Source organism: Tursiops truncatus, chromosome 20 (assembly GCF_011762595.2).
Source record: "Tursiops truncatus isolate mTurTru1 chromosome 20, mTurTru1.mat.Y, whole genome shotgun sequence".
Taxonomy (NCBI): domain Eukaryota; kingdom Metazoa; phylum Chordata; class Mammalia; order Artiodactyla; family Delphinidae; genus Tursiops; species Tursiops truncatus.
The window spans coordinates 42,477,572-42,491,035 of record NC_047053.1 but is presented as its reverse complement, the minus strand read 5'-3'; the positions used below and the strand labels follow the sequence as shown (position 1 = coordinate 42,491,035).

The following is a 13,464-nucleotide window of genomic DNA, read 5'->3' as shown; positions in this document are numbered from 1 at the left end:
TGGAGTATTCTAATTTTGAAGCATTTAAATGAAAAGCAAGAGTTCTGAGCTAACCCTCACAGCACTCAGTTTGCTACTATATATGTCATTAGTATGAACAATCTTACCAGAAATTTTCATGGAATGTGCTGGAAAGCAGCATGCCAAATGTAATAATAAAGATAGTTAAAAACTGAGTGTTTAGCCTGTGTCAGGCACTATTTTAAATCCATTATATGTACTAACTAATTTAATCCTCCCAAAACTCCTAGGAGGTATTTACTATTTTTTGCCCAATTTTACAGATTTATGAAATAAGATATTGAATTGCAGACGTTCTCTAGGGCTGATTTGAGCAATATTAATAAACTCAGAGAAAAGATTCTTTCTTAACTGATAAAGATGTTTTCTTTTTATAATTTGTTTTCTCTCTTGGTAGTGAATGATACCCCATCCTGGGCTCCTCTTCCCCATCTTTTCAGATCTGCAATACACCTCAGAGCTTTCTCTTTTTTCTTTGAAGACAGATAAGGTGTATATATATCTTTCCTCCAACCCTCATTCATCACCCCTGTTCTTAGTGTCACAGAGCCGTCAGACATCTGCAGGCAGGACTGGGAACCAGAGGGTGCTTGGAGCAAGTAGGGAAGGGTAAGAGAGAGACAGAGATGGGGGTGGGGGAAGCAGGGTCACATCCCTATGTGGGTAGGGGAAGAATGATTTCTTTCCGATAAGATTTCTTAACCTGGGGTCCATAGATTAGGAAATCCACAAACTTGGATCAAGAAAAGGTAATATGCCTGTATTTTTGCAAAAGTCTAACAGAAAATTAAAAACAGGATATTAGTATTTCCTTCAATTATGAATGGAGATAACAAACCAAGTAGTATTAGCAGTACCTGTGATCTTGTCACCAATAGAAATCACAGGCATTTTCCTATTATATGACAGTTGTGGATATCTTGAAATATTATTTTTACTCATTTACCACCTCAAAATTATGGTGGTCATTAGGCCCGCCACTAGATCTTATTATTTAATAGATTTAATACAAAGCAATATATTGCTATGTTACACTTTAAAAAATATCTTGAAAATTGTATTTTAATGTAATTGGTTTCCTTTGAATTTCTGTGTATATTTGTCATGCATTTAAAAACCTTCTGAGAAGGGTGCATGTATGAAAAAGTTAAGAACTCTGCTTTTTGAGTATTCTCTTGGCTTTCATTCTTTTTGTTTTTTAATTAAAAAGCTTTTTAAAAATTGAAGTATAGTTGATTTACAATGTTGTGTTAGTTTCAGGTGTACAGAAAGTTTTCATTCTTATTGAATGAGCCTTAGAGGGTCCCTGAAGTGAGTCGTAACACCTGTGAGGTTCTCATAGTTTTATTATTTTATTTTTCCAGAGACCCTTCCTCCCTTAACTTTCATACCTTTTCACTATTCTGTTCTTCTTGTCTCACTGACCCTCTTTCTTTCTTTTCACGCTCCTGAACTTACTGTGGGTGTCTTTTTCCATTTCTATGGGGGAGTTTATCCTTTAGCATGTCACTAATCACCATATTTAGGTGGAGAATTCCAAATCTCCCGTAGTCCGCCCTCTCCCAAGGTTCCTAACTCCACTTGCCTCTGGGACACCTCTACTTGGTTTACTACCGGTATCTGGAACTGAACATATTAAAAACTAAAATTCCTCTCTAAATCTGCATGTTGTCCCACTTTGCCTGGAGGACCATCTTATCTGTCCCCCTGGTTTTGCAATCTTAGAATTATTTTAAAATTTAAGCTAATTAAATTCAAAAAATGGGAATCTTTGCGAATGGTACTGAAAAAAGATACAAAAGGATATACAGTGAAATGTAAGTCTTCCTCCCACCTGGTCGCCTCAGCTCCCCTCCTGTTTTCAGCTCTTAGAGTGATTTTTGATTCTTTCTTATTTTGGCTATATCTCAAGTCCTTCCTTGCCTGTGAGATGTGTGCCCTTCCCTCTCCAGGCCCTAGTGACCTTATATCTGGTTGACTTTATATATAAGTATTTGTATGTGGATATTTTATATACCTATATAAAATCTCCCTCTGTGGCCTTCCGGCCTCGAGTTTTCATCACATCGCTTCCTGGATGAAGAACCTACAAGGGTGAGGGGCCGGGGTTGGGGGTGATGGGTAAGAGGATCTCAAGGGGACTTAGGTAGGGGGTTCGGAGTGGCAGACTGGTGGGAAGCTCTGCCAGGATTCCTATTTCTGTTCCTTCCACCTGAGGCCCCTTTCCAGTCCTCTCATCCAAATGTCTCTCATTTCCAAGAGCCGAGACAGAAACAGAGAGATACCCAGAGACAGAGACGCCGAGGCACCAGCATCCCTCTCCGCTTCTGTCCCGCCCCACCGCTCTGACGGACATCCTCCACCAGCCAATGGCGCTCCCGATGTTCCCCGGAAGGGCCAATGAGAGACATAGGAGGGCGGAAGATTCCCCGCCCCCACTTCTAGGCTTGGTTGAGCCGTGCAGGTAGGTCCGGGGCCGGGGGAGCCGCCGTTGGCACTGGTGCCCGAGGGGTGGGGGCACGAGTCGGTAGGGGTGATGGTGGAGAAGGGTAGGAGGCCCCGACCGCGGGAACCCGGGGGGGCGGCCCGGCCAGGAGGCGGGGGGCCGACGGGCCCGGGGAGCGGGCGCTGCCGAGGGCCCTGGAAGCGGCTGGACTGGGGGAGCGGGGACGCGTGTGTGGGGCACAGGGACCCCCGCCCCGCGCCCACCCGCAGGCCTGGGCCCCAGGTTGCGGGCAGAGGGGCTGGGGCCCTGTTGCTCTGGGGGCGGGCTGGGCCGGGCCCGGGGCCGGGGGCGCCGAGCAGAGCCCGGGGCGCCAGGCCGAGCCGAGGTGGGACGGACCGAGCGGAGAGGAAGGGAAGCTGCATCCCTCGGGCCGCCCCCTCCTGAAGCGAGCCGGGGCAACGGCCGCAGGCACCCCTGCCATGAGCCCACTCTCCCTTTCGCCCCCTCCCTAACAATGGGTTTGGGGCAGAAGGAGTCGCCCCACTGTGGGAAAGGGGGTAGGTTTGGGACTGGGGTCCAGGGTGGGGGGAGGGGTGGGAACTCGGGCTCTCCCCTTTCTCATCGCCCCTTGGCTTTTGCGGTGGGGATCATGGAGGGGCTCTTAAGCCCTCCCGAGACTTGGGTCAAGAGTCAAACTCCCCCCTACCTTCCCCCCCCCCAAAAAAAAATCCGACGAGCGGTAAGGAGAGTGATGCCAAGTCTTCGAAGCCGAAGTGGCAAACGCATAGGAAGAACACATCCACTCCAGAGGTTTTTATTTTTAATTTTTCTTAAAAATGAGGGTACTGTATATTCTTCGAATTTTTTGAAATTTATTTTACAGAGGTGGGTGCTGTTATTTTTGTCCCTACTCGGGCAAGCCTCCATTTTAAGCGAAGCAGTAACTGGTTAAGCTGGAATTTTCATTCAGGCCTAGGACGTGGGCAAGGATCCTACAAGAGGTCATTTAATCCATCCTCCTACCTCCAGACAAACTTGCCTCCCTCCCATCCTCAAAATTAAGTTGTTTGGTTTGCTTTTAAAGATCTCTAGGAAAGAAGAGTCTTTTATTTGTTTGTAGCACTTTAGTCAAGAATGGATTTTACTTTTCATGTAGAATGGGCTCTGCAACTTAAACTCAAGAAAATTTAGGACAATCAGAATGATCAGAGAGGTTTTAATTTATTAAATTAAACTAAACGTGGCAAGGGGCTTTTTTAGGTGATCAGTTAACAAATCATTTTTTAATAGTGTTTATGAAGTACCCTGGATAATCATTTTTCTATCTGGGAAAAATGGTTTTGCCTTTCTAATTATTTGATAAGCAATTTTATATTACCTAAAATATGTGTTATACATTTAATCCAATTTTATGGAAAAATATATTTCTACGTACATATGGAGATACCTATACCACACACATTTGTCCTTTTCCAAAGGGGATGGTATTTTCTACATCTTTTTAAGATGGTGAGGCAAACAGTACTTCAAATCTCTGTCCAGATAGCTTAAACTATTTGTTTATTCATTTTAATTTGCTTATTCTTGATTATTTTTAGTCTAAATGAAAGTCCTCTCTTTCAGATACCTTCTTGAAACAAAAGATTTTCTTACCTGCTCGTACTTGGTGACTGGGGGATTACTAAGACTACCTTCCTGCTCATTTCTGAGTATTGTCTGAACTATTCCTGACACTATGAATGCTATTTGGATGCTTCTTAAGGTAAGATGTGTTTTGTTTTTTTTTAATTAAAGGCCTCATATTATTTCTTTTTCTTTACCATTGAGGATTTTCTAGTTCTTGAATTTGCAGTTCTTCAACCCTCTTACCCGACATTCCTTCGCCTCAAAAAAACTGTTGTGTTTGCTTCCTAGGACTGATTAGTTACTCCTTACTTTGTGTTGCTACTGTTCTTAATTATTGGTGTTAAAATATTAATGAATTAATGAATTTAATGAATGAATTAATTCATTTAATGAATGAATTAATGAAATTAATCTCAAATTAATTTCCATGAAAATGATGTGTTTATTTTTTAACTTTAAATTATGACAACCCACATAGTTGTAAAATTCTGTTCCAATCTCAGTAGGATGGATTGGCAATTCAGACAGCCAGGTCCACTTTCAAACAGGTACTTTAGTGTCATAGGTGCTGGGGTGTGTCCCACTCTTGCAAATCTGTAGCTGATTCATGTGTTACAAAAGATGTGTCACTAGCCATTTATTTACTCTGAAACTTCATTTAGTATGTTAGAACATTCTAAGACCTGTTAGTTTATGTGTATATCTCTGTTGGAGAGTTCTCCTGCTATTCCCTGGTCGTTTGCATGCGAATTTACACCATTTTTCTCAACAGGTAGCACTCTGTGCCATGTTTCATCTCACAAGATGCACCTCTTTGGGGGCAGTGTGGGCAGATGATCTTTACATGAAAAAGCTCTCAGTGATGTGGTGGTTCTCCAGTCTCTTGGCTACTTCAAGTTCTTGTACATATATGTCTCCATTAGGACTAAGCAGAGGACAAAGCTTCAGATACACGTAGGGAGGAAAATGGGAGGAAGGATGGGGAGGGATAAGGAGTGATGGAAGCCCCCCACCAGCTTCATGGGGTGGCACAGGTTGCTTCCTTCAGAGCTAAATACTAGTGTAGTTAAGATTGTTGTCTGGTAATCTGTCCTGTGGAATTCCAAATTAATGCAGTGAATAAATCAGATATTAATGCAGTCTGTGTAAACTAAATATTTGGATTGTGGGAAATCTTTAGGTAAATGTAGACTGAGTTCTCATCTTCATTTATGTTCCAGCTGCTATTGTTGGATGAGGAGTGCTTATATTAGTATAAAGGAAGCCAGAGAAACACAGTTTTTCTAGCCAGTCTCCCTGTAGAGTTGGAGGGAAACCCAGCCAGAAGTCCTGAACCTATAGGAACTGGAGGACCTTGTACAAGAATATTTCTCTTTGGTATTGAGTGTTTAGAGCCACGACCTGGTGGCATTTGTTGTCTTTAGGAAGCAGGCAAGGGGATATCCACAGGTTCTAGTTCTGTAGAAACCCAAGGAACTGGGGATCAATATATTAGATTTTTATTTTACAGTTTTAACTAATGGATTAGATACATAGAGGGCTGCTTTTTAAGATCTATATATCTATATAGATATAGATATCTGTATATCTATATATGACATTTTACCTCTAAATCTCTGAACCTGGGCAAGTTCTGCACTAACCCTTGGAGTTGCACCAAAGCCCTCTGGAATGACAGGAATACAGAGTGAAGTCAGTACTCCATACTGTGTGTTACCACCTGTTAACTACTTAAGAATGTAGTTATGTGACTGCCTTAATTTCACCCTTTCATCAATGGAAGACCTCTTCTGAGTCTAAACAAATTTTTTATTTGCTAACATTTTCCTCCTCCTTTTATGACTTTAAAAAAAAACCTTAAAAACTGTAGTGTTTGATCTGGGCAGGGGAAAAAGGCACTTTTTGGGGGGGGATGGGAAAAGGATAGCATTGAATTTGCAGGATGGAAAATAAGAGAGAGGGAACCTTTTTCTCTTTTTCATTTGTGAATACCTTTAAAATGTTTCTGAGATGTGTTTTCAGATTGCAACTGCTTATTTTTAAATAAAAAAAGTTAGGCTAATTAAAATGTATACTTTGGAGCCAAAATATTTATTTTCTATAGTTCTTACGCTTTGTTTCTGATTATCTTATTTCAGAATGAACTCTAGTTCTATAAGGCATTACTTAAACGTTAGACCTCAGTATGTGCTTATTTCTTTTCCCAGGCTTATAGAAAATAGTGCCAATACTCACCCTTTTCAAGAATCAAAGTACAAAAAGAAACATAAATAACAAAGGAAAAATAACTCCAAACAAAAGCTCCTCAATTTAAGGCACTCTTTTTAAAAAAAAGAAAAAAAGAAAAAATTATTTATTTCGGTTGCGCCGGGTCCTAGTTGTGGCCCTCGGACTCTTAGTTGCGGCATGCATGCAGGATCTAGTTCCCCGACCAGGAATCGAACCTGGGCCCCCTGCGTTGGGAGTGAGGAGTCTTATCCACTGGACCAGCAGGGAAGTCCCTAAGGCACTCTTGTTAATTAGTTCCCATGGAGTTATTTACCCCTTTCTCTATATCAGGGGTCTACAGCTTTTTTATTGCTAGCCATGACTAAGCATTATCAGTGATGTTTGGTGTTTTTATGTACAGTTGTCGGGGTTAGGGTATGTGGGAGATGGGAGAAGAACAGGGAGGAGGAGGAGGAGAATTGGGCGAGTTGGAGAAAAGATCAAAGTGAAGGTGAGATGGAGAGAAGAGATACAAGGTCTTTGGTGTGTGATATGGTACCACCATCAGTTGTCTCAGGTAGCTCTCAGGGACTGCTGGTTGCCTGTGTGCTAGTGCCTTGTGTGCTAGACTGAACTATGATGAAAACAAGTAAAAAGTATTCTTGACAAACAAAAGGACATAATTAAAATATGATCCAATAGGATATGGAAAGATCTCCAAGATAAACGGTTAGGCGATAAAAGCAAGATGCAAAGTGTGTATGATATGTTACCCTTTGTGTTTTTCGAAAAAAAAGAAGAGAGAAAAGAAAATTTGGCTTGTTGTATATGCATAAAAAAACACTTCAGAAGAATAAACAAGAAAATGGTGACATCGATTACCTGTTAAGTCTAGAAACTGGGCAGGTAGAGGACAGAGTGGGAAGGAGACTTATCGCTGTATTGTATTTTTTTCACACTTTCCGATGTTTGATTCAAAATCAAAAAATACAAAAAATTTTTTGAAAACTTTCAGTCCTTACATCTTTTCTTCTTCTGTGTCTGGAAGTCAGAGAAATGTCAAGGGGCCACAAATGAGAGGGCAGATAGCTCTTGGACAGTGGTTGAAGGGATGCATATACAAAGGGTACTGTAATCTAGGGCACATTTTCTCCTGGGATCTTGAAGAATTTCAAATTTATAGGTTTATATTTCTAGTATTGAATTGCAAGGTCAGGCATTAAAAACTTTCACTTGCTCTTAAAGTGTTAGTAAAAAAAAGATTTTCATTGTTTATTCCTTCCAGTTGGCAATTAGATACACTATCACATTCTTGGTTATGTGATGTGGGACAATTTTAAGAAATTTTAAAATCTCCCGGAGGTTCAGGGTCCTCCTTTGTACTGGAAATGAAATTAACATTTACTTCAGAGGATCTTTGTGTATATTATATCTGCAATTTGGCTTAGTGAATTACTACTGTTATTAAAATAATTACTAAACATAATTATATGTTTAGTAATTATTATAGCTAGTGGTCATAGTGGGGGGCTCTGCCTGATGTTGGGCAAGTGTCTCATCCTTTTAGAGACTTGGTGTCCTCATCTGTGAAAAGTGTATAATTGTAGTACCTAGATCCTAGGGTAGATTTTGTAAGGACTAAATGAGTTTGTTGATGCAAAATGCTTAGAATAACACTTGGTATGTGCTCGATAAACACAAGCTGCTAATTTTCTTCATGACATCTGTTTGCTAGGGCTGCCATAACAAAGTTCCACAAACTAAGTGGCTTAAACAACAGAAATGTATTGTCTCTCAGTTCTGGAGGCTAGAAGTCTGAGGGCAGGGGCATGCTCCATCTGAAGGTGCTGGGGCAGGAACTCTTCCAGGTCTCTCCTCTAGCATCTGGTAGGTCCTTGGCTTGTGGCAGCATAACTCCAGTCTGTACACAGAGTTCTCTCTGTGTATGTGTCTTTTTTGTTCAAAAATTCTCCTTTTTAAAAGGACAGCAGTCATACAGGATTAGGTCCCATCCTAATGAGCTCATTTTAACTTGATTACCTCTGTAAAGACTCTTTCTCCAACTAAGGTCACATTCTGAGGCACTAGGGGTTAGGAGTACAAAATTTCTTCGTGGGGGACAAAATTCAACCCATGACAACATCCATTAGCCTCATCAGCCCTGTAGACTGATGTTACTCATCATGGGTAGCAGACCGTCAACACCTACACATAGGAAATGAAAATTTTGGTGCAAATTGGTCACATGATTTAAAGAAGTAGATTATTTCTTTAGGTGTCTCTTTAATTTTTTTAATTAATTAATTTTTATTGAAGTATAGTTGATTTACAATGTTGTGTTAGTTTCTGGTGTACAGCAAAGTGATATATAACTGAATCACTTTTCCTTTTTTTTTTTTTTTTTGCGGTAAGCGGGCCTCTCACTGTTGTGGCCTCTCCCATTGTGGAGCACAGGCTCTGGACGCGCAGGCCCAGTGGCCACGGCTCATGGGCCCAGCCGCTCCGCGGCACGCGGGATCCTCCCAGACCAGGGCACGAACCTGCGTCCCTTGCATCGGCAGGCGGACTACCAACCACTGCGCCACCAGGGAAGCCCCTGAATCACTTTTTCAGATGCTTTTGCATTATTGTTTCTTACAAGATATTGACTATAGTTCCCTGTGCTATACAGTAGGACCTTGTTTATCTCATTTGTCTTTAATATATAGATTTTGTTATTGAAGCTTTAGATTTATATAAAATTGAAACTTTAGAAGGTGGTAATATTCTTTTTCTTTTAGCTATCAGTAAAATTCTGATTTGAAAAATTAAGGTCAAGATTACAGTCTGTTCTCCATGTCTCATCCTTTGTGGAAATTGATGAAACATTGGGATTTCCTTACTGTGTAAGAATTAAGCCCAGGTATCTCTCTCTCGAGGGGTTTGGGAGCTAAGGATACTCAGTAATGTGGAATTAACACCTTCTCTGTGTAAATAAAGAGGTGTTTTATGTTCAATTAGATGCCATACTTGAAGAAGCCGGCATGGTTATACTCCAGCATTTAGCTTCTTTGGGGGGTTGACAGTATGGGTCATTCAAGAAATAGCAGGACCTCGAGGAAGTTCCGTCTCTGGCCTGACTGATTTGGCCCACCCTCTGCCTCCATTCCCCTCCTATTTGCCTTTAGGGTAAAGTTCAACCTTTTTGATGTAGCTTATAGACTCCTGATAATCTGGCTGCTGCTGACCTTTCTGTTTTGTTTTAAAATCTTACCTTTCTCAACTGGCCTGTATGTACCTTTGTTTGATGGTTTCCTCTCCTGAAACTAGTGTTACAACTTCAAAAGTTTACTTAGGTGAAAATTTTTCTGAAAGGTATTACATGCTTTTCTGCCTCTTTAAGAAAGCACTCTGGGGAATTCCCTGGTGGTCCAGTGGTTAGGATTCCTCGCTGTCACTGCAGAGGGCCTGGGTTCGATCCCTGGTTGGGGAACTAAGATCCCACAAGCCACGCAGCCAAATTAAAAAAAAAAAAAAGTGCTCTGAACAAAATTTCATTTTTTAGTAATAATTCAAAATTACGGAAGATCTACACTATGCCCACCACTTATTGTACTGTGCTGAAATGTCATGTGCCTTTGGAGGCCGTAAAATAAACCGTATTCATGGAGTAGTGTGCACGTATTACGTACCCTCGGGCTAGTCTTCATTTTCTTTAGTCTGTGATTATCTACTTTCCTGATCTCCTACCTTAGTATCTGGCTGTTACTGGCCTTGTTCCAGCCTCCAGAAACTCTCCCCTCTATTTTAATGCCTTCTTTCTGTGGTAGGTTAGGATATCAGCAAACTAAGCTTATATAAATTATTTGCCAAGGAAGAGTAAATAGATCTTTAACGATGGCTGGAGGGACTTTTCTATGGATAAGATAACATGAAGATGACAGCTTTTTGACAGTCTGATGCAAAATGATGTGGTTTTGCCTGTGTGCATGTTATGGAGAGGAAGGGTCCATTGCTTTCATCCAATTTTTACAGTGGTCTGGGACTGCTTTAGATAAATATGTGTTATGAAATTGCTTTGTTGTCATCAGAGGCTAGTTCCCAAATTCCTTCTCCTGTCTCCCTATCCTGAAGTGAAGGAGTTCATGATATTGGATAACTGTTTGGACTGTGGGCCGAGAGGCCATTTGACTAGGCCAGAGAGAGTGCTGACCAGGCTGAGGCAGAGCTGGGGAGAGAAGTCAAGCCGTGAGCGGGAGAGCAGCTCTGGGCATTGTTGTCTGGTTTGCTCCAGAGGACAGTGGGAGTAGCCATAGTAAGTTCTGGAAGCTCAGAGAGTATATTCACGTACTTGACTTGAAGAAATGGAAAAATATTATCTTTTAAAAAAATTATCTTTCTATTCTGAACAGTCTAGTGATTTTAGTTTTTGCTAGATTTTTTTTCTTGCTTAGAAGTCATCTTGTGAAATGTTTGCAACGTAGATCATAATTTAATGAGACAGCTAGATAAGAGTGAAAACAGGAGTAAAAGAATCAAATAAAGAATATAAATTAATGTTACAATTCTAAAAGCATCTTAAAAAAATTATTTATTTATTTGGTTGCACCGGGTCTTAGCTGCTGCAGGCGGGCTCCTTAGGTGCGGCAGGCGGGCTCCTTAGTTGCAGCTTGTGGGTTCCTTAGTTGCGGCTTGTGGGTTCCTTAGTTGCGGCTTGCCAGCTCCTTGTTTGTGGCACACGGGCTCCTTAGTTGTGGCATGCACGTGGGATCTAGTTCCCTGACCAGGGATCGAACCTGGGCCCCCTCTGCATTGGGAGCGCAGAGTCTTATCTACTGTGCCACCAGGGAAGTTCCTTTAAAAGCATCTGACTGTGGGGGCTTCTTCAGAAGTGGAACATCTGCCTTGCTTACAGAGAAAACCTCTTTCCCCCAGTGACTTTGCCTCTTCGGTCATAGAGCACAGAGCCTGTCAGGGAAGGGACTCTTCTTGGGCCCAACACTGTCCCTGTATTTGTTTCTTCTTATACTAGGCCACCTCTCTGGTCTCTTGAGCTGTTTTCTTCCTCCTTGTAGGGACCTCTGGCTGTCATTTGTACCTTTTCCCAACCCATTTTCACCCTCCCATTCCCTGTTGGCTCTTGTCCCTCAGCTTATAAACACACTCAAGTCTCTCACTTTACGAACGCAAAACCCTTGAACTGCGACCACTGGTCCCTTTGCCAATGAAGTATTTGTGTAGCTTCTTCCTATGTGTTCCACTGTACCTGCCCTTACAGAGTCATCCCTTTCTGCACTTATCTTCTGGGGCCTCCTTGTGGTCTTTGACGCCATGGACCGTTCTCCCCGGCTGTGGTGGTAGTGGTCCCTCCTGGCTTCCTGTCGTCATTTCTGAAAGGCACTGTAGAGTTGTGATACAGAACATGGACTCTGCAGTGAGTCTCCTAGATTCAGATTTCAGCTCTGCACTTACTGTGTGCCTCTCTGTGCCTCAGTTACCTCACCTGAAAAATGAGAAAAATAATATTAAAAATAATGGCACTTAACATTACAGGACTGTCGTGAGGAGGAAATGAATTAATACATGAAAAGCATATAGATGAGCGCCTGGCACACAGTACAGTACAGATGATCTGAGTGCTGGCTCTTTCCGGCATCGCTGTCATCTCTGGCTGTTCTTTCTCAGTTTTCTTTGCACACATTTTTTCTCTTTCAGTCAGTGTTTGCCTTGCCTTGGCCTTCTCTCCTCCCAGCCTATGTAGTTCCTGAGTAACATCTTAGATTTGTGTCTCACTCTGTATGAGTCCCACATCCATATACTGATGATCTGCAAATGTGTTTTTCCCAGCGCTAAATGGTCTCCTCATATGACCATATGTTTCCTCCCTGTGGCTTACCTGGCTTTCGAGGTGAAGTTCAAACACTTGCCAAGCACACAGGCCCTTGGCCCAGATCACTTCCTCTGCTCCTTCCTGAGCTGTCTGCGCTCAGCAGCGTTAAGCTGCTGTTTGTAGTTCCTTCTGTACACCTTGTTGCTCCTTTGCCCCTGGGCCTTCACACAAGCAGTTGCCACTGTTTAAAGTGACCTCCTGCCCTGTTCTAGAAACATACTTGTCCTAGTTCTTTAATAACAGTGAGGTGTAGTAACAGCAGTAACTAACGTGGAGAGCTTCCTACGTACCCAGGCTTTGCCTTTGTGTGTGCATCCCTAGCACTTCTGTTGTACAGTGATTGCAGGTTTGCTTCTCCGCGCAGCTAGTCTCCAAGTTCTTTGAGAGTAGGGGCTGTGTCCTGTCTTTCATCATCACTGCTTGCAAAGTGATGACATGTAGTAAATGTGTGTTGAATGAATGAATGGTCTGAGCACTGCACTGCCCAACCTGTGAAGTGCATCTTTAAGAGGGTATCAGTGGGAAAGCTGAGTTAGTTACATCCATTTGCCAGTCCTGGCCTTACCCTTTGGAACTGTAGGACCCAGTCTGTTTAGTGTGAGCAGCTTTGTAGCTTTGGAATAAGGGTTACAAAGAGGGTTTTGTTTTTAAATCGTTCATTGAATGATGAAGGGTGCATAGGTGTTTTGTTTTCTTATTTTTGCTTTTAAAAAAGAGAACCAGTGTGCTGACAACCAGGGTCATCTGGCAACTAGAATGTTTTTACATTGTTGGAATAAAGTATAGGGACTTCCCTGGTGGTCCAGTGGTTAGGACTTGGGCACTTTCATTGCTGTGGCCCTGGGTTCAATCCCTGGTCAGGGAACTAAGATACTGAAAGTACCCACGTGGTGCGGCCATAAAAAAAAATAACAGTAATAAAAATAAAGTATAGAGAAATGAATTTTATGCTTGTAATGTTCCATCCAGGTAGTAATTTGGCAGTGAACTGATTATAATTTAAACATTTTTGTGACACTAACCATTAAACATTAGTGATCAGGTGTCCCCTTTCTCCTTTCCCTTCACAGCTCTGTTAAATATGGGTTTAGACACATAATGTTTTATCTTTTATCACCGTGTATAAATTGCGTTCGTAGCAGCAGCCCAGAAAATGGCAAGCTTTTAAGTGTAGTCTACGTGGTACTTTAATCTAGGTCTTGACCATGGTAGTGATTTTTTGGCCAGCAGGGGGAGCCGAAGTCACTGATATGTGACTCCATCTCAGCTGGTTTTCAGTTTGTCAAGGCCCAAA

At 41.9% G+C, this 13,464-nt stretch overlaps 1 protein-coding gene across 8 annotated transcripts in view; it reads left to right on the top strand.

Annotated features, from left to right (window-relative positions):
- Positions 1-2,516: 2,516 nt before the first annotated feature.
- Positions 2,517-13,464, top strand: part of KANSL1 (KAT8 regulatory NSL complex subunit 1) — a 168,145-nt gene continuing 157,197 nt past the window's right edge. For 2 of the 8 annotated variants that reach the window (XM_019944328.3, XM_019944329.3), the window contains exons 1-2: positions 3,101-3,277; positions 4,091-4,229. The gene's annotated coding sequence lies outside the window, so the exon portion shown is untranslated. Of the gene's footprint in view, positions 3,025-3,081; positions 3,278-4,090; positions 4,230-13,464 lie in introns of those variants that run through there. The other 6 variants (XM_073798200.1, XM_019944324.3, XM_019944325.3 and 3 more) reach the window with 5 other exon arrangements.